Consider the following 19,891-nt stretch of genomic DNA (forward strand, 5'->3'; position numbering starts at 1 on the left):
TGTTGATATCCAGGCATCACTGTTAGAAGAGGAAAAGAAGCTAAAAACTAAGGAAGAACCAAGTACCTCTAGAGATGAGCATGCATTATATGTTCGCAACAGGTACAAAGGCAAGAAGGATCAGCTCTTCTGTGACTTTTGCAAAAGGACCGGACACACTGAGAAGTTCTGCCATGCAAGAAAGAGGTCCCAAAAGGCATATCTAGTTGCAGTCCAAGAAGAAGAAGAAAATGGAGCAAAGGAAGAAGAAGAATAAGACCACCAGGAGAAGGACAAACCTCATCAGTCCTTCTATTCAGATAGACTTTTTTAGTTTTGTGTTTCCTAGTCCTAATGTCTCAAACATAAACTTGTAAAACTCCTCAGTTATCCTGGTACTACAGCCTCTGTACACTTTGTAAGGCCCTTGCTACAGTCTCTGGATGTCCATCATGTTCATGGTGTACCCACACTTTGCAAGTGTTGCTTTTACTAAAGCCTCTACACACTTCGTACTTTTGGTTGTGATTGAGGAGGGGTGTTGAGATACTTGCAATCACACCTACTCTAGTCCCTTTGTATAGGACAGCTAGGCTAGGAAGATGCAGTCCATTCTAGGAAGAGAGACAAAATCCCATATGCACAGTAAATGTTAAGTGCTACCAAAGAACACTATATAATGATGTACTTGAACTATCACTTTCATATGATGATAATGCAATAGTACTTGTCTCTTATGTCAAGTGTCTGTGTGTCATTGTTGTCCATACACAAGATTGTGTTTAGGAGTTCAAGTCTCAATCTTGAAACCTAATTCACTTGAGTAACAGTTGTCTACATTGTCATGTCAACATGAGTTGTGTCTTTATCATCCATCCTCCATAGCTATTGCCTTTGTCATGCTCTAGATCCCGCATCATTAACATCCATTGGATTACTTGGACTACTCGAGCTCTAACTTAATGAAGAACTCAGATCATTATGGAATCATGATCCATCCATCTACTTCAAATCAGTGAAGGTGTATGTTAATCCAATCTTAATCTCTCTTTTTAATCCACTTGCTAAGCTTAGTCCTTCTATTGGAGAGATTAAGGATGCAAATCGCCCATATTGAAGAGTTATTTATTAAATGCATACCACCCACATGGAATTAGTAGCCTAATTGCTTCCCATTTGCTTTCCAATGCATCATGTTAACTCTTGTTCATTGATTATCACTGATTCTAACACTTACTCGATCATGTGTGTGTTCATTTAATCCCAAGTGGATAATAAGCCATTGTAAAAGGATAAGTGATAGCCAATGAGTCATTGGATTGCCAAGGTAAGCCCCACCTAAGATCTTGCTCAATCCTTGCATCTCATGAAAAGGCCCAATGTCTATTTTCCCATGCATCTCATGCTAGTTTCATAATTAAAAATTTCTACCATGTATACTTGGGCTAAGGAAAAAAGCTGATGCTAGGCGAGGTGGTAAGCCAAAAGAAAGCTGACCCTCCTTTACCACTTAAGACCCTCAAGGGATGCACAACCTAGCCTTGGGGAAACTTTCCTCACCTCTCAGCGATCTAGAGCCCAATACTTGTATGTGGGTATAGACACACACCATGTCAACTTATTCCCAATGAGATACCCCCTGATTTGACACACTCTCAGTGATCAAGACACCCATGTATGGCACTTGATATTTATGCAAAACAATGCAAGATGTATGACACTGAGGCTTCATTATGCAGTATTGCAAAGAAAATGGATACTAAAATTTACTTAGGATCATGCTTAGTATGCTCAAGATATTACATATTATGATTCTTAGGCTCATCATCCCTCCCATGAGTCACTCATACAGTGCATATTAGAATTGGGACAAATAGTGTTTTAGTCACATGCACTCAAGAATAGTCACAGAAAGCTTGACGTAGTAAATTATGTATTGCATCTAGAAGTGAACCCTATATCTCATCTTGAAGAGGGCTTTTTCCCCTTGGATTTAAGTAAAAAGTCTCCCAATCAGAGCTACATTCTAAAATATGTCCATTTTTGTATATTGAGGTCACTGTGGACGGAGGGTACAGACCACTCCAAGATAGGCACATAGATCCGATTGTGAAATTCTCTAACAATTTTCTATCACAAAGATTTATATCGCATCTATAAGAGGGCTTTGTCCCCTTCAATTTGAATCAAAAATCTCCTTGATATTATTTTTCTACTGGAAGTTGTGCCCATTTCACTGACAGTGGGTCTTATGGATCACACTCAGAAGGCATGACAAAAAGGCAAAAGCAAGGCCCATGAGGAGGTCCAAAGGGAGATTAGGAACTCCAAAGCCTCAATCAATGAAGAACCTAGCTGGGCACAAGATTTTAATGGTGAGATGCAAGAGGAAGTGTCCTATATGGAGCCTTATAGCATGCTAAATCACACCCTTTGTCAACATGAGATCCACCACATGGAAAGGCACAATAATATGATTGCCGATCATTATTAGATGCTCTCAAAAATATATCTTGCAATTGAACAAATGGCCCTTTCCAACTCTCAAACTCAATGGACATTGGAATCGTGAATCACAATGGCCTCCACCATTAGACCCACTTCATGGCCCACAAGGTATTCTTGGAGCTAAGGATATCCCTCCTTCCACATTCGAAATTAGTAAGTCTTTTCATAGTCATGATGAGTCTCTCTTGAACTCTCCCATCATCCATCTAGCTAATCCCCCAGTAAAACCCCCACCCCATACTAGTCAAACCTCACCCACTCTCCCTAGGAGCCCCAATGGGCCTTATCCAGCTCATCCCCATATGGACAGCATAGTATTGATGGCCAGCATGGCAACAATGGGCAACATGGGTTCAATGCACAACATGGCATGTATGGATAGCATGGTATGGATGGCCAACATTGTACGCATGGACAACAAGGCTATTATGGGCAATAAGGGGTCCAATGGACTCCATGAAAATATCATTCTTACCAAGTACAATGGGTAATCACCATCCCCATCAGACTTGGAAGAATGGACATCCAAGTTATCAATGGCTGATTTATCAACAAAACTGTGTGTATTGCCATTATCCACTAGGATAAATACATGATTTTCATTAATGCTTCCTTGAATGCATAATGTTTTGGGGCTCCTAGAGCCAATCCATGCATCCATGGAGATGGAGGAAAGGAAAGTAGTAGCCAAGAGGGTGTAGTAGGGATGATCAAACCAAGATCATGAGGTGGATAGCCACATATGTTAAAGGGAAACCCATCCTTTGGATCAAAGAATTGCTCCTAGTCCAAGTCCTCTGTATACTCCTTATTTTCAAATGTGCAAAGTTATTTGCCGCATCTAAGGCATGTAATGCATCCTCATCATTGTGCCAAACTTCTATTATATACATGCTATAAAATTTTACCTTCGTTGTCTTGTAGGGGCATTTTGAGGCTCTTCTGCCATGTACTTATCACCACACTTCAAACATAGGTCTTTTTCTTTCTGATTCTTCACAACATTTGGGGAGATGAATTTTTTACCACTTGGACCACTCAGGATGATGCAATTTGGGGTCATTTTTTTTAGTATATTTACCCTCGCCATTAGAGCTAAGTGTTGCCCCAAAAGTGTCCTGCTTTCTTTCAACATGAAAGGGGAGGTAAGTAGGCATTTTAGAGCTACTACTAGGCATGGGGTTGCCTCTAGAAACACCCCCATAGTGGCCTAACCTCAATGGGGTGCGAGACTGCCCAAAACCTTGGTAAAAATTTTCATTTTTATGATACTTCCTTGCATATCTTTCAACCAATTCAATTACATCGAGTAAATTAGAAGGGCTTTGGGCCATTACATCAGCTGAAAAGCTAAGCTCTAACCCATAAATGTACTTATGTACTTTTGCATTATCACTAACACTTTCAACATACATGATCAAGTTCATGAACTAATTTGTATACTTTGGAAGTGTGAGATTACATTAGTCAAGCTAATACCACTATCTTTCCAACCGCTCTTTTTCCACTAGGGATAAAAGACTTGAATCATATGCATCTTAAACTCTTCCCAATTGACAAACTAATGATTCTCACAACTAATATAGTACCACCAAGTGTGGGAAAATCCCTCTAAATGGAGAGAGGCAAAGATAATTTTCTGATTATCAATGCATGGATAAATATTGAAATATGACTCCAATTTAGAGGTTCATTCTTCCAAGTATGATGAAGATGGAAATTGCCCATTGTACTTGGTAAGAATAATCTTGTCACGAAGCTCATTGGGGCCTTGCTGCCTATGATAGCCTTGTTGTCCATGTATACCATGCTACCCATATATACGATGATGTTCGTATATGCCATGTTGTGCATTGAACCCATGTGATCCATGATAACCATGTTGCCCATCACTGCCATGCTAGCATATCCATTATGGGGCTGAGCCGAATAACTACCATTTAGTCTCCTATGAAGAGTGGGGGAGCATCCAATAAGGCTTTATCTCGAGCACTTCCTCTTTCATGTCACCATTATAATCTTGTGCCAAGGTGGGTTTCTCATTCATTGAGGCCATAGAGTCTCTTATCTCCCTTTGGACCTCCTCATGGGCCTTACCTTTGCCTTCCTACCCTACCATTTGAGTCTCTAATCTCCCTTTGGACCTCCTCATGGGCCTTACCTTTGCCTTGTTGCCATGCCATATGAGTGTACTCCATAGGATCCACCATCAATAAAATGGACATAACTTCTAGTAGAGAACTCAAATTGAGGAGTTTTTTAATTCAAGTTGAAGGGGGGAAAGGACTCTTTGAGATGTATTACGATGCTTTGTGAGAGAAAATGATCAAAGAATTCTACAATTGAATTTTTATGCCTATCCTATCCACATTGATCTTAGTGCACAAAATTGGCCATATCTTTTAGACCATAACTTTGATTGGGGAGATTGTTTTATTCAAGTTAAAGGGGACAATGTCCTCTTTGAGGTGTGCTATAGGGTTTACTCGTAGATACAGTAGGGAATTTACTACAACAGGGTTTCTATGATTGTCCCTGAATTCTTCCAACTAAAACATTGTTGTCCCAATCCAAACTCACACTATATGAGTGGCTCAAGGGCTAAGGAGCCTAAGCATCATAGTAACCAACATACATAGAATATTGAGCATGATCCCAAGTACATTTAGGCATCATTTTTCTATGCCATCACAACATATGGAAGCCTTAGCCCTTGAGCCATACATCTCACATTGACTCCATACATGTCAAGTGTTACACATGGGTGTCTTGATCAATGATGAAAGTGCCTCATATTAGAGGGCATCTCACCAAAAATGGGGTGATCATAGAGGTATTTGCACTTGCATACAAGTATCAAGCTCCAAGTCACCGAGAGACAGGCAAACTTGGGCTAGGTTGTGCACCCCTTCAACGTCTTAAGTGGTAAGGGATGGTCATCTCTCTTTTGTCTTACCACCTTACCTAGCATTGGTCTTTTTTCTCAACCAAAGTATACATGGAAAATATTTTAATTATTCACCCAGTATAATATGCATGTGAAAAACTAAAACTTGGGCCTTTTCATGAAATGCAAGAATTGGATAAGAGCTTGGGTGGAGAGCTTACCTTGATAGTCCAGTGACTCACTAACTATCAATTATCCTTTTACAATGGCTTATTACTCTCTTGGGATTGATTCAACACACACATGACAAGATAAGTGTTAGCATCAACAATAACCAATTGGGTAGAAACGTCATCGTACATTAGATTGCAATCAAGAAGTAAGCAAACTACTAATTCAATGTAGACAGCATGGATTTCAATGAAGGCTCTACTTACAAGGAAATATGTACCCTTAAATATCTCCAACAAGAGGATTGAGCTCAAAACATGGATTAAAATAAGTGATTAATATTTAATTGATATACATATTCAATGCTTGAAGTAGATAAATGAAGGATGATCCAAAAATGGTTCAAGTTCTCCATTAATTCAACCCAATTAAGCAAAATGCCTTCAATGGGTACAATCTTTAAAATTTGATGCTTGCTTTGATGGTGGGGGCTCCCCTGCTTGATCCAAGCTTGCTCTTTAAGATTTGAAAGCTTCAAGGTGGAGCTTTAATGGCTACCCATGAGAAATCTGTGTATGCTAAGCTCCATGTCTTCAATCCAAGTAAATGTGGCCAAGAATGGCTAAAGAAGCTCCTAAGAGCTGAGATTTTAGTGGTTATGAGCTAATTTGAGTGCTTGAGTTGAAATGGTTGTCCCAAGTAGTGTACAACAAGGTTGCCTATCTCAAGAGGGGAAACCAACAAGAGGATGAAGGAGGGGTTCAAAACTGGCCATGGGGGGAAGTTCCTTGTCCTCAAGGGATTAGATTTTATGATTGCTCAGCTACTAGGGGAAATATTGGACTAGGAAGAAGGCAACAAGGGCATCAACACAAAATGACACACATTTTGCAGGTTATTCTCTACTCTACATGGCTGTAATGGGGGCACAAATGGTACTTGTTATGCTCGAAATCAAGCATGGAACAATGTGGGGCAGTTTAAAAGTGAGATTAAGGGGTGCTTGCAACAGCAGGGAAGATTTGGTGGCCATGGAGAGCTTAAGGGAAGAAGAGAGAAAAGCCTGGAACAAAAGTAGCTAGGGTTTCACTCCTTCTCTAACTCTTGAGCCTCCAACTTTGTCCTAGAACCCCTAAAAGTTGCATAGGAAAGAGTGATGACCTACTAAATTCACCATTTTACCTCCAAATGTGTCAAAAACTCTAAGCATGGCACGTGTTTGCCTTCAAGAAAGCTACCAGTAATGCTAGTACTCCTTGCTGTACATGTACCTGCTGCCTGAGTAACTAGGGTTTTTAGACTTGAAAAGGAAATTAAATTGAGGAAAAAATAAAGGGATAAAGGACCAAATCTTGGTGTTCTAATACCACTTCTAATGAATGAGGTCAAGATCAGAGAGGAGAATGAGTAGAAGAGAGAGAAACAGAGGAAGAAGAAGAGAGAAAGATTAGGAGAGGAGAGAGAAACACAGGAAAGGAGGAAGAAAAAGAAAGGAAGCCATGAAATAAAAAGGAGAAGGTGAAGAGTCACTTCTTGATTATATGTGGATACCCTAAATTGGGTCTCTTACGCCTTTTATACCCCGATCAGTGTGACTGGATATCTAGCCACTAGTTCCCATGCATGTTGCTCATTAGAGATGCACACAAAGGCGATATATTCATGATCCTCGAGATCTTATCTCAAGTCAACAAGTGCTCAATGATCCACCATAGCAAAAACATTGATACATTGGGAAGGGGTGCCAAACCACACCCTCTTTAGCTTGGGCTTCTAGGTTTCATTCTTACATGGAAAAATGAGCCTATCCAATCCACCATAGCTTTCAAAAAAAATATTACTTTGGGGATCTTGAGATCCTTTTTATTTTTGCATTCCATGATAGGTTTTCTTGATAAGCCTATCTAGAACTATATAGCCTTACCATAAACTTTGAATTGCCCTGTAAGCCAAATCTACTATCAACCTACTATAGGTCTCCAATCAATCTCCTTCTCCATAAATTTGAACTTAGCCACCTCCTCAAGGCTTAGTAGAGACTACATTATTGGGTCCTAGTGATCCATTTAGAGTTTTAGACTCTTGTTATGCATCCTTTTGAAGAGAATTGGCATTGGCACCCATCCATCTCTGTAGGCCACTATAATGAGCCGAGTCAAATGACCTAGTGAGTTATCCCCTTCACTAGAACAAATACCTTGCCACTTGCACTCAACAAGAATTTTCTTCCAAGAGTTGAATAGTCATCGAGCTAATTTAAGCCTAGCAAATTTGACGTTACGTAAATTGTCCTGAATCATATCACACCCCATTAGATTATGCCAAACCCCTCCAAGAATTTAGGCCTTAGCACACAAAGATCTCATGATGGCCACCTAGGGTTGTTGGTCATCCATTTGCTTGAGCCATGACAAGGCAAGCCTTAGTGTTTTTTGCTGCAAATCTTCTAGGTTAAGCCTGCCATGCACCCTAGGAAGTCTGAGATGCTTAACCAAGCTCTTTTACCATTGAATGACCACAAGAGGACTCTCAAGAGTCAATTTATCTCTTCGTATGCACTTTTGGAGAAGAGAAAGATAATAGCCACAAAGATGGTAGTTGGAATGAGAATGGCCTTAATCATAACCATTTTCCCAACTAGCTATAGGGGAAGGGAGCTATAGTTATCCAACTTTTGCTTAATCTTAACAACTATAGTTATCCAACTTTTACCTAATCTTAACACACAACCAATCAAAAGATTGTAAGACAATCAATTCAAAGCCAACAAGGAATCAAACATAGTGAAAAATCTTATGAGTTGACCAACTTGAGAATGGCATCAACCATGGTAGATGTGAGGAATTTTATTAATAGTTGCTTCATTTTTAGAGCACTAATTATAGATATAGATAGTTGAGAAAAATCATTGTATACATGCATGAGAGCATCATATGACTACAGCTCACTCAAATGAGATTGGAATCATCATTCGAGAACATTTGGGCAACAAAGGTTGACCATTGGGAAGAGAGAGGCTTTTAATTCAAGTGTCCATCAAGTTCTCTTTGCAAGCCAAAGTTGGAAGTCAAAACTCCATTAATGTAAATGCAAGAAGTAGCATTGGTGAAGAGGGTTGCCACTGTTGACCAAAAGTTGTGACCAAACCCCAACCATCTAATAACCCCCATTATGAAGCATCCATTGACACTCATATGCCTTGTTAAAATCCATGTTGATAAGAGTGAATTGGCCACCCAATGATGTCAAATAGTTAGGTTGAGCTTTAAGACTACATCATGTATCTTCTAGCTGTTTATGGAACCATACTACCTTGTATAAAAGTAACTTGGGAATGGGAAATTTGATCATGAATGCCAAAGCTTTGGCCATGATTTTATGGGCTACAAAGGCTACCAATGCCTGGGAAGTTTTACGAACATGCTTTTAGGGATTAGCTTAATGATTCTCTCATTCACCTCAACAAGGATCACACCATGCCTAAAGCACACCTTGCAAAATCATAGAAGGTCCTCACCAAACATGTTCTAGAAGATATGAAATAACTCAGTTGATGGCATATTGTCGAAACCCAATCGCTTTTTCTTTTCATTTGAAGAACAACATACTCAATTTAACTGATGGAGAAAGGCCTATCCAATAATGGTTCCCATTCCAATGGAAGACTAGAATCAATTAGATCAATGAACTCTTGTAGTCTATAGTCATAAGCAAGGTCTACAAGATCTTCTTTCTCCATAATTAGTGAGAAGTGGATCAAAATTCCTCAACAATCTCATCATCTTCTGCTTTTAGATAGTCATGTGCTCCACAAAATGATAGCCTCTCATTGTCGCTAACCTTTAGAGAGTCAAAGCAGAACTTGGTATAGTCATCCCCAAGCAATTCCCAAACCTTGATGACGTGAGACGTATATTGCTTAAGCTTGAAGGTAATCTTGGACTTCTTAGAGGAGTTGTCAAAGACTAGCATCAATAGGAAAGTTACCAAAATAATTAAGAACAAGGGTTCGAAATTCACTAAACACTATCAAAAAACCTTCTGAGATGTGTAACCCATGCCTTCCCATATTGCTTGGACATCTCTGTCACACTACATGCATGGCATGCAACCACTTGTCAATAGGGTCATTTTTGCATGCTGCCTCTTTCCACATCTCCTTGATTTTTTGAACGTAGTGAAGCTCCTTCAGGAAAGAGCTATTTAGAAAAAAGTGGGGAAGAGCTTTCATAGATGGAAGATCAATCAAGAAAAGAAGAGAAATGTATCCCGAATCTTCCATATTCCTTGTCAAACTACATGCATGGCATGCAGTGACTTATCAATAAGGTCCTTTTTGCAAGTAGTCACCTCTTTCCCCATTTTTTCAACTTACTAAATGTATTGAATCTCCTTTAGCAAAGAGCTATTTAGGCAAAAGTGGGGGAGTGCCTTTCACATATGGAACATCAATCATAAACTTGAAAGAAAGACAAGTAGGATGTGATTAGATAACATGATGTTACCCAAAACATTAAGGCAAATGACTAGAGCAATCCGTAGGCATCCTAGGTTACATAAAATCCATCTAGCCATGCACCCCTCCATGTCCAATCATCATGGTAGCCGTATTAAGTGTATCCACACATGCAAGAGCTCCCTAGAGCCAATTCTACATCCACCATGCCATGCTATATTATGAGTTCATTCGAAGTATCGCATTCATCATAAATTAGCCACCTTGCCCCTATGACCTATCAACAGCTTCTAGGGTCATATTTCAATTGCTAAAGAGGATAGAGTTACCAAGGCAAAGCTTGTTTTACAAGGGTCTCCACTTCTCAGTTTAGAGAGTTGAAGTGTTTGGAGCATACACATAAATAATAGTCAAAACCTCCTTTGCCACCTAAATGCATACTATGGTCATGTCACCTTCTTCATTGTGCCACAACAAAGAAATTTTTTCAACCTTGAAAATCCACTCCTCCCTTAACACTAGTTCACGTGGAAGGGGGGGAGAGAACATTACACCCTCTTTCCCTTAGAGGAATCGAGATTTCTTCATCTCAAAGGAGATTAGGATTTGATTCTAGTAGAAGTGGAGATCATAGTGCTTGTGGGTTAGGACTCATTAATGCTTCTACTAGCTACTTGACTACAAGCATCACTGAAATCCAAGATTATAAGAACAAGGTAGAGTAGTCATTATACAAGAGTGCAAGCATAGGGTTTATTACATCTGAGGAAGATTTTATCTAAGATTTCACTAGGTCCTAATCCTTTATTACAAAAGGAAATGGGAATGTTGTTTACATAGGGTATCCTTGTCCATCCAAGTGACACCATCCTCAAGATAGTCTTTCCATTAGGTAACATACTCCCTAATGATCCTATTTCTATGGATATGCTCCTTTTCTGAGGAGCCCACCTTATAGAATATGTAAGATACCATGTAAGTTCAAAAAAAAGGGTATTATACTTAGTAAAATTTATATGTTTATATTTACAAAAGGGGTTTTTAAATTACAATTTAAAAAAATCTGTAATTTTAGTATGTAGAGAAACGATATTTTTAAATATCCTTTGAACACACATTATATAGATGATTTCTTATATGTGGACCCCCCAGGGCTCCTTTACATCCATTATTCTATCTAGTTGAACCTCAAGGACTCCTTGGCTTGGCATTACAACTTGTTGATCATTAAGAACATGATCATGATTGGGTATATAACCTTTTAAATGGCAAGCATGAAATACATTGTGAACTTTCAGGTATTCAAGAAGTTATAGCTTATAAGTGTTGAGTCCTACATACTTGAGAATTTTATATGGTCCACAATATATTGGGCTTAGCTTCTTGAATTTTCCCAAGGATAAAGAACACTTCTTAGGCCAAACACAAATAAAAACCATATCTCCTTCTTTGAAGATTTGTTATTGTCTTTCTAGATTAGCATATGATTTATGTCAATCCTTGGTAGCTTGGATATCTTGTGTAATAACCTTAACTTTCTCATCCATTTCTTCCAACATCTTTTTGGAAGATTCTACTTCTAGTCTAGGATCAGAAATTTTTAGTGGGGTTAGATACTTCTTGTCCATACAAAGCTTAGAGTGGGGTTATATGAATGCTTTGATGATAGGATGTATCGTGAGTAAACTTCACCAAAGGTAGGTATTATATCTACCACTTAGGTTCTCTACAACAGTAAGCTCTAAGTATGTCTTCAATGACTTGGTTGACTCGTTTTGTTTGTCCCCATAGGCAATCTTATAACCATTTGGTCTACAAGGTTGGACCCCTTTCAATGTCTAAAAGGGGAATCCTATCAATGCCCAATTAAAATCATAAACTTCTTCTCATTTGGGAGCCTTACAACATTTCACACTTGGAGCATAGGCATGTAACTAATAGGTGAACATTTGAGTGATCTCCAACATACACTATGACACAATCATAATCTCCAATACAATTAGCAAGTCCAAGAACAATTCACAGGGCAAGAGAACTTACACTTCAACAAATGGCTTTTGATCCAAAACATGTAGAGGATCATGTCTTGTATTATACATCATTAGGTCGGTTTAACAACATTGACCATTTACATTTAGTTAGTGCCATTGTGAGAGAAAATTAGTAAATAGATTGGAAAAGAAAAAAACAATAAAATTACCTTGCTTCAAAAACAAGTAAATGTAGCTTCTCAATGTTGAACATGTGATTTTCTTCTAAAGAATGTTTCCTTATACAACTCATTTTAGTAGGATGAGGGAGGACTTGTTGTCCCCACTCTTGCACAATGTGGTGTGGCACGACTCTTAATGTCTCCTGTGAGCTATTAGAGCCTTGTGCTCGATTGGATGATCAGAGGCTTTGTTGTAAGACAAGATGGAGGATCTTTGTTTGCAGCCAATCGAAATACTTAGCTCCACTAAACCAACCTTAGAACCTCCCCCCTCCCCCCATGATGCACCTGCACTCGTTACTCACTCAACATGGCACAAAAAGGTAACACGATATGTGAGAGTAACGTATACTCTTGTATTATTCAATCAAAGAAACAATACAACATATGCACATCCTAGGACTATACCCTCGTGATGCCGCATATAAGAGGGTTCACCACTGGGTATAGGGAATCACACGAAGAGTGGAAACCAATCAGGGCTCAAAGTCACTACTACTCCCTATATAGGTGTTTCTGGTAATAATGCCATGGTATACCTACAAAGCCCTTACAATCACCCCCGCTTACTGGATTACTGTCCTCAGCAATCTAAAGGTAGCGTTTATTTGACTCATCCGGGGTCTTAACACAACTTGTCCTAACAAGCTGGCCAATGTCTACCGGTCTAGGATGACTTGGTGAGACGATTGTGGGGTCTTAACACAATCTATACTATTAGACTAGTCAGTGTCTGCAACACTAGGACTTGGGGGCCTCAACACAGCTTTTTCTAGCAAGGTGGTCAGTGTCTATCCATCTAGACTTGGTAGGGCTCTTTGAGTTTATTGTTTTCATGCGAGTCCACCCTCGACTCAAGTACATTTGAGGGGTAGAGGTGTTACGAGACCTATGATTGAGAACTGTTTGTTTAGGGAGTAGTGGGGTTCTCCTTGAGCCAAATGATGCGAAGGCATCTTTGCCGCACTCGATGTCTCCGCTTTCGAAATCCAAGTGGCTTCCTTGAGGGAACGCTCGCACCACTTAGCGAAATACTCAAGGTATCCTTTTTGTTCCCAGCATTAGAGGATTGCTTCTACTTCAAAGGGACCGTTGGAACAGAGCATTAGTGCATGCCGTCCCCATTGGTTGTCAAGATAGAACCTACGCAGAAGACGAGCATGAAAAGCATTATGAACACATACACTTTCTAGTAGGTCTAGTTTGTAGGTGACTTCATTCAGCACTTGGGTGATACAGTAGGTTCCATAGTAGCGGTGATTGAACTTGGGGCTCATATTCTTTGGGAGTGACATATTCTTAGAGCTGACTAGGACCATGTCACCTTTAGTGAACAGTACGGCCTTTCTCTTTTTGTTGGCTTGCTCTATCATGGTGATTTCGCTTTGTTCTAGGCTCTACTTGGCCGCCACATTCCAATCTCTCCATTTCTTCGAGAATTCCTCTACATCTTGATCTTCAGCTTTGGCCACTCCAGATGCTAAGGCAATTGGGGTGATGACTTCTTTTCCTCTGGCCAATTCAAAGGGCATATAAACGTGGTGGAGTGGATGGAGTTGTTGTAGTGAAATTCCAACACATCAAGGTATAAGGCCCAATCTTTTTGGTCCACCCAAGTGTAACTCTTGAGATAATCTTCAATGCCTTGGTTGACTCGTTTTGTTTGTCCATCTATTTCAGGGTGGAAGGATAATGAGAATCTCAACTGTGTTTCCAAAGTCTTGAAGATTCCTTCCACATGTCACTCATGAATCTTCCATCTCTATCTGACACTATGGCTAAGGGTAGGCCATGTAGTTTGAACACATGTGTGAAGAAGAGGCGGGCTACCTCCTTGGCATTCAATGGTGGTTTGGCAGGGATGAAGTGGGCTTGCTTAGAGAAATAGTCCACCACTACAAAAAAGATAGTGTATCCATGGGATTTGGGGAGCTCTACAATGAAATCCATATTGGTTACATCCCATGGGCAGCTTGGTACGCGCATAGGTTGGAGTAATCCCGTTGTCTTTGAGTGTGGTGCTGCCTTTACAAGTTGGTAAGTAGGACATGTCTTGATATAGTCAATGACTTCTTCTTTCATGTTGGGCCAAAAGAACTGCTTCCTCAGGGCCTCCGGGGTTTTGCTCTGTCCTTTGTGCCCTCCTAGTTTTCCATCATGTATTTCATGTAGAATGAGTTTCTTCAGCTCCACATTGTTGGGAATATACAATCTCTTTCCTACAAATAGGATTCCGTGCTCGAGGGTGTACATTCTATGCGGGGTCTTGTCAGCTTCCACATCTTGTATAATTTTGTGTATGTCTTGGTCCTATTCCAAGGCTTCCTTCACTAGCTCCATGAAGTTGCTACTGACCACACTAACAGCTTTTAAGTCAGCTTTACGGCTCAAGGCATCTGCTATCTTGTTGGTGGCGTCTGGCTTGTGTTTTATCTCCAAGTCAAATTCAGCTAGGAAGTCTAGCTAGCGATCTTGTTTTGCCGATAGCTTGGGTCGGGATTGGAAGTATTTGAGGGAGACGTTGTCGGTGAAGACTACTATGTGCTTGTTTTGAACATAATACTTCCATTTTCTGAGGCAGTGGATGACTGCGAGCATTTCCTTCTCAAGTGTGCTCCACCTAGTTTCAACATCTATGAACTTCTTGGATTCATAAGCTATGGGATGGCCTTCTTGCACCAATATGCCCCAAATGCCATAATCGAATGCATTTGTGGAGATCTCAAAGGATTTGGTGAAGTTCGGTACTTTCAAGACAAGGGTTTGGCTCATGCATTTCTTCATCTATTCAAAAGCTTCTTATTGCGTGCTACCCCATGTAAAAGTATTATCTTCTTTGGTGAGGTGGAAGACTTGATGAAACTTCTACAAAATACTGTGAAGCAGAGGAACTCCTGCACTTCCCTTACAGTCTTTAGTACATGCCATTTTTGGACAACTTCCACTTTCTTAGGGTCCACTTTGATACCAACTGCTCCTATAATGAAGCTTAGAAATTCTAACTCCTTTACTGCAAACTCACATTTTTCTAGTTGGCATATAGCTTATATTGTCGCAACTTCTCAAAGACTAAGCGCAAGTGCTGCTTGTGTTCTTCTAGGATCTTGATATAGACCAGTAGATCATCAATGTAGATAATGACAAAGACATCTATTTAGGGTCTAAAGACTCCATCCATGAGGCCACAAAATGTGCTTGGCCCATTGCTTATGCCGAATCCTAAGACTAATCATTTGAAGCTACCATATTGGGTGCGAAAAGCTATTTTAGGGATATCTTCTTCTGCTATGTGGATCTGACCTAAGGTCTATGTGGCTAAAGTACTTGGCTCCGTGTAGCCTATCTAAGAGATCCTCCACTAGGGACATGGGATATTTATTTTTTATGGTGATTTTTTTAAGGGCCCTATAATCTACACACAGTCTAAGTCCCCCGTCATTCTTCTTAATAAATAACACTAGGACACCAAAGGGGGATTTTCTGGGGCGCATGAACCCTTATTCTTCTAATTCATGCAGCTACTTCTTCAATTCCATGAGTTCGGTGTGATTCATGCGATAGGGTGCTCTTGCCGGTGGGGCGGATCCTAGAATAAGTTCGATTTTATGTTCCATATCCCTTCTAGGTGGTAGACCCTTGGGTAGCTCTGCTGGCATTATATCTTTGAACTCTTCAAGTATCTCCGCCACTTCTGTGTTGTTAGTCTGATGTTTGGGCTCCTTGGCGCCCTCTTGCTCAATGGGTCAAATCATGCATAGGTAAACCATGTCTCCTTGCTTGACTAATTTCTCCACTTGCTTGGAATTGCATGTCATGATTCATGGTCTAATAGGGTTCCCTTGACCCGGTGTTGCTTGGGTTGGCACTCTTGCTTGATTCGGGCTTGACTTAACTGTTTGGCATGAGACTCCTGGCTTGTTCTTATTCATTTGCACTTTGATTGGTGTCCTGCCTGGCAACTGCATTCTTTCACAAGGTACCCTAACGCCTTCTCCTTGCATATCTAGCATCATCTCATTAACTCCCTTTCCAAACATTGCAATGACATATTTGTCATAGAATTCCAAACCTAGAATAACTTCAAAATCATCCATGGTGATTATTAAGAAGTTGAGTTTTGCTTTGCATTTTCCAGCTTCTACTTGTACTGCAAAGACCTGTTTCACTTCTTTGGCCTCTCCTTGTGCGAATGTTACCGTTAATCCTTCTAGGGTCTTAGAAAATTTCAATCCATGTTTGGCTGCACATTTTGGGGTGATAAAGTTGTGAGTGGCTCTTATGTCTACCATGATAGCTTGATTCCCTTCGCTCACTCTGCCTTTGATGTATAGGTGATGGACTACTGCTACCCAAGCTGCCCTGCATTGGGGTCGTGCACTAACTGTTCCCACTCTTGGGTGATCCATACTTTCATCACTTCCACTTGGGATTTCTTGGATATGCAGGGGTTGTGGCTCCTCTCTTCCATACGCGCTAGTGGTGTTCACCCTCGATCCGCTTGATGAGGCTATATCTTCCATGGGGCATCTATTTTGATAGTGTAGTCCCCCACATCTGAAACACCTGATCCCTATGGTTGGGCATAGGGGCATCTATTTTGATAGTGTGGTCCCCCACATCTGAAACATCTGATCCCTGTGGTTGGGCATAGGGGTCTCCACCATGATGTATTTGATCCTGTGGGGCCACATAATGCACTAGGAGTCGGCTCGTAGTGGTTTTTTCCCATCTTCCCTACTACTCCTCTTGGCACTAATGCGAACTGCGACATGGCTGGTGTTATGCTAGAAGTTTGGCTCCACCTGTCTGTGAATGAGCCTCTATGGGGCATTGGGTCTAGGGATCCAGGAACTGTTGTTGAGATTGGTGTTGAATTTGTTCTAGTTCCCCTGTGTTGTTCTCATGCCTTCCAAGTCCACTAGCCTTTCGGTCATTCTCATGGCCTTTGCTAAGCTGGTTGGCTCCTGCCTCTCTACATCTCTTCTAGCCCACTCTTGCATCCCAAATAAAAATCCATGTAATTTGGTGTTAATGTCCATGTTTGGTAGTTGCAACATGATCTGCATGTATTTGCTGACGTTCTCCTTCATCTTCCCTTGTGTTTGCTTAAGGTTTCTCCATTCATCTCTAACTTTGAATTTCTCAATCTTTGAAATGAAGTAATCTTTGAGTTTCTCCTAGAGTTATTCCCATGAAAAGATGGTGTGACCCTGCTCTTGTTCTAGCATGTATCAACTAACAATGTCCTCCTCCAAGTAGATGGTTATCGCTTACGCCTTCCTATCTTCGGTGATTTGGGTATACTTCAAGTATCTGCCCACCTTTGCAATATACTTCTTCGAGACCAACCCATCTCTCTCTCCTTTGTAATTGGTGGGTTGGGACATCTTTAATTTGCCATGTCGTCTTCTGAGCTGTCACTATCTTCATCTTCTCTATGGTTGTACTTCTTATCCTTCTTCTTACTTCTTATTTCTACTACATTCTCCTTGTCTTTTCTTATATCTTGCGCCCTCCTAGAAGTCTCCTCTCTACCAAATCTATCCATCTCCTCTTGCATTTTCTATCTTTTCTCTTCTTCTTCTTCTTGTAACGCCCATTCTCTATAGCCATGCTCCACTTCTAGCTTTTTTCTCATGTCCTCTTCCTCTTCCTTCATCTGCATGTTGCTCCAAATTGACTCTAGCATGCCTGGCATGCCCTCCAATTGCCTCTCCAATCCAGCTACCTTATCCTCTTGGGCTAATTTCAATTCTTGCCCTTTACTCTTCTTCCTCTCTTCCATTATTGGGATGGATACATTCTTTATGTCGTCCTCCATGTCATTGATGGGGTTGTTGGCACGGGGAAGCCACGTTTAGCCTTCGGGTGGTGGTTGTGCCGCAGGGAAGCCGCGTCACATCTTCAGATGGCGGATGATGTCGAGGCGTCATGCCCCCGAGGTTGATGCGATGAGGGTGATGCAACGTGGGTCAACGTGATGCGGGGCATCGCGATATGGGGCGACACGACATGGGTCGCTGCGACTCGTTCTCTTCAAGGCACTGGATCTTCTCTCCTTCTTCCGTAAGCACTCCTTCACTCCGAGCAAGAGTTGCTCTGATACCAAGTGTGATGCACCTACACTTATTACTCACTCAACACAACACAGAAAGGTAACACGATATGTGAGAGCAAAGTATATTCTTGTATTATTCAATCAAAGAAATGATACAACATAAGCACATCCCAAAACTACACCCTCGTGACGCCGCACATAAAAAGGTTCACCATTGAGTATAAAAAATCACATGCAAAATGAAAATCAAGCAAGACTCAAAGTCACTACTACTCCCTATATAAATGTTTCGAGTGACACGTCATGATATAGCTACAAAGCCCTTACACACCCCCCCTCCCTCCCCTTCCCACCTGTTGAAAAGGTGAAGGTGCTTGCAAGAGCCGGAGGTTTCTTCGGTATCCTCGCTCACCCCAGCCCTCGCACCCCGATCGACCACCACATACTCGGAGGGTGAGTGGGGTGAGCTTTGCCCCAATGGTGCCAAGCGCGACCTAGCCGTGACACTCTTTGCAGCAGCAGCTCCTGCGACCGAACAGAACATTTGCTCCAGTCTATCCCCCCTTTACCAGCCGCTGCGACACGGCAACCGTGGGAGGCATTTTCAATGCTACATTGTCAGCTAAAAAAGGTCGGGAGCGTTGTAACCCACGTTTTGTATAGGCTTGAAGAAGATAGCCTTGTGGGTGGGTGAAAGGCATGCATAATTTTTTCTTTTCAGTTGAGAGGTGTGGATTCGATTTTCAGAAAGGAGGCACGCAACCCTGAGCACTCGCCTGCTTGAGCTCTCTCTCTTTCTTTCTTGTGTGGGTAAGCACCTCTCTCTCTTCCTTTCTCTACCTCAGGACTCGTGTGCTTAGCAGTCGAAGCTGAAGACAAAGAGGAGGTGTTTCCAGGGGGGGGGGGATTGGCTACGCATAGCCTCAACACTTACTAAATTTATAGATTATGCTTCTAATCACAATTCGTAACATCCGAAGATGCACCACCTCGGTGATTTGTTGCAAGTTTGGAAATCTTCTCAATTGATGCCGAGTGTACACCCCATCTCCAAAATCCGTATAGAGTTTTGCTATTGTGAGAGCAACATATCTGAAACTAATTTGTGTTCTTTTTAGATATATACAATGTTCTAAGTGTCTGAAATATTCGAAGTCAAAATGTCAAATTTCAATTATTTAGAGTTTGAATTCAAAATGGCCTTCAAAAGCCAATATGAAAGTTTATGTTGAGCATAAACATTTTAAGAGTGTTGAATGAGTTTTGGATTGGATTGTAGGCCATCTAATTTTGGGAGGAATTCGACATCTTTGCTTCTCAACAAGCTTCAATACTTTATCAATAAAGAGATCCTTGGCCTTTGCCCTTCAGAAGTTGGAGTATTGACTATTAGAGGCCAACTGTCAATGCATCTACAAATTTGCTATATTAAGAAACATGAATCAAAGCACAAACCCCAAGCATTAGCACATGCAAGACACTCCAAATTTGTAAACATGCACCCCACATTACAACTTAAAATATGAAAAAGAGCCAATACTCATATCTAATAGAAAATACAACCTCCTCTTGGCGGCTCAAAGTTGGGTACAAAACCACAATCTATAGATCACGATTGAT

The sequence above is a fragment of the Lygodium microphyllum genome, chromosome 9 (genome assembly GCF_053477565.2).
Source record: "Lygodium microphyllum isolate KBCC chromosome 9, Lygodium_microphyllum_v1.1.10, whole genome shotgun sequence".
In the NCBI taxonomy this organism is placed as follows: Eukaryota; Viridiplantae; Streptophyta; class Polypodiopsida; order Schizaeales; family Lygodiaceae; genus Lygodium; species Lygodium microphyllum.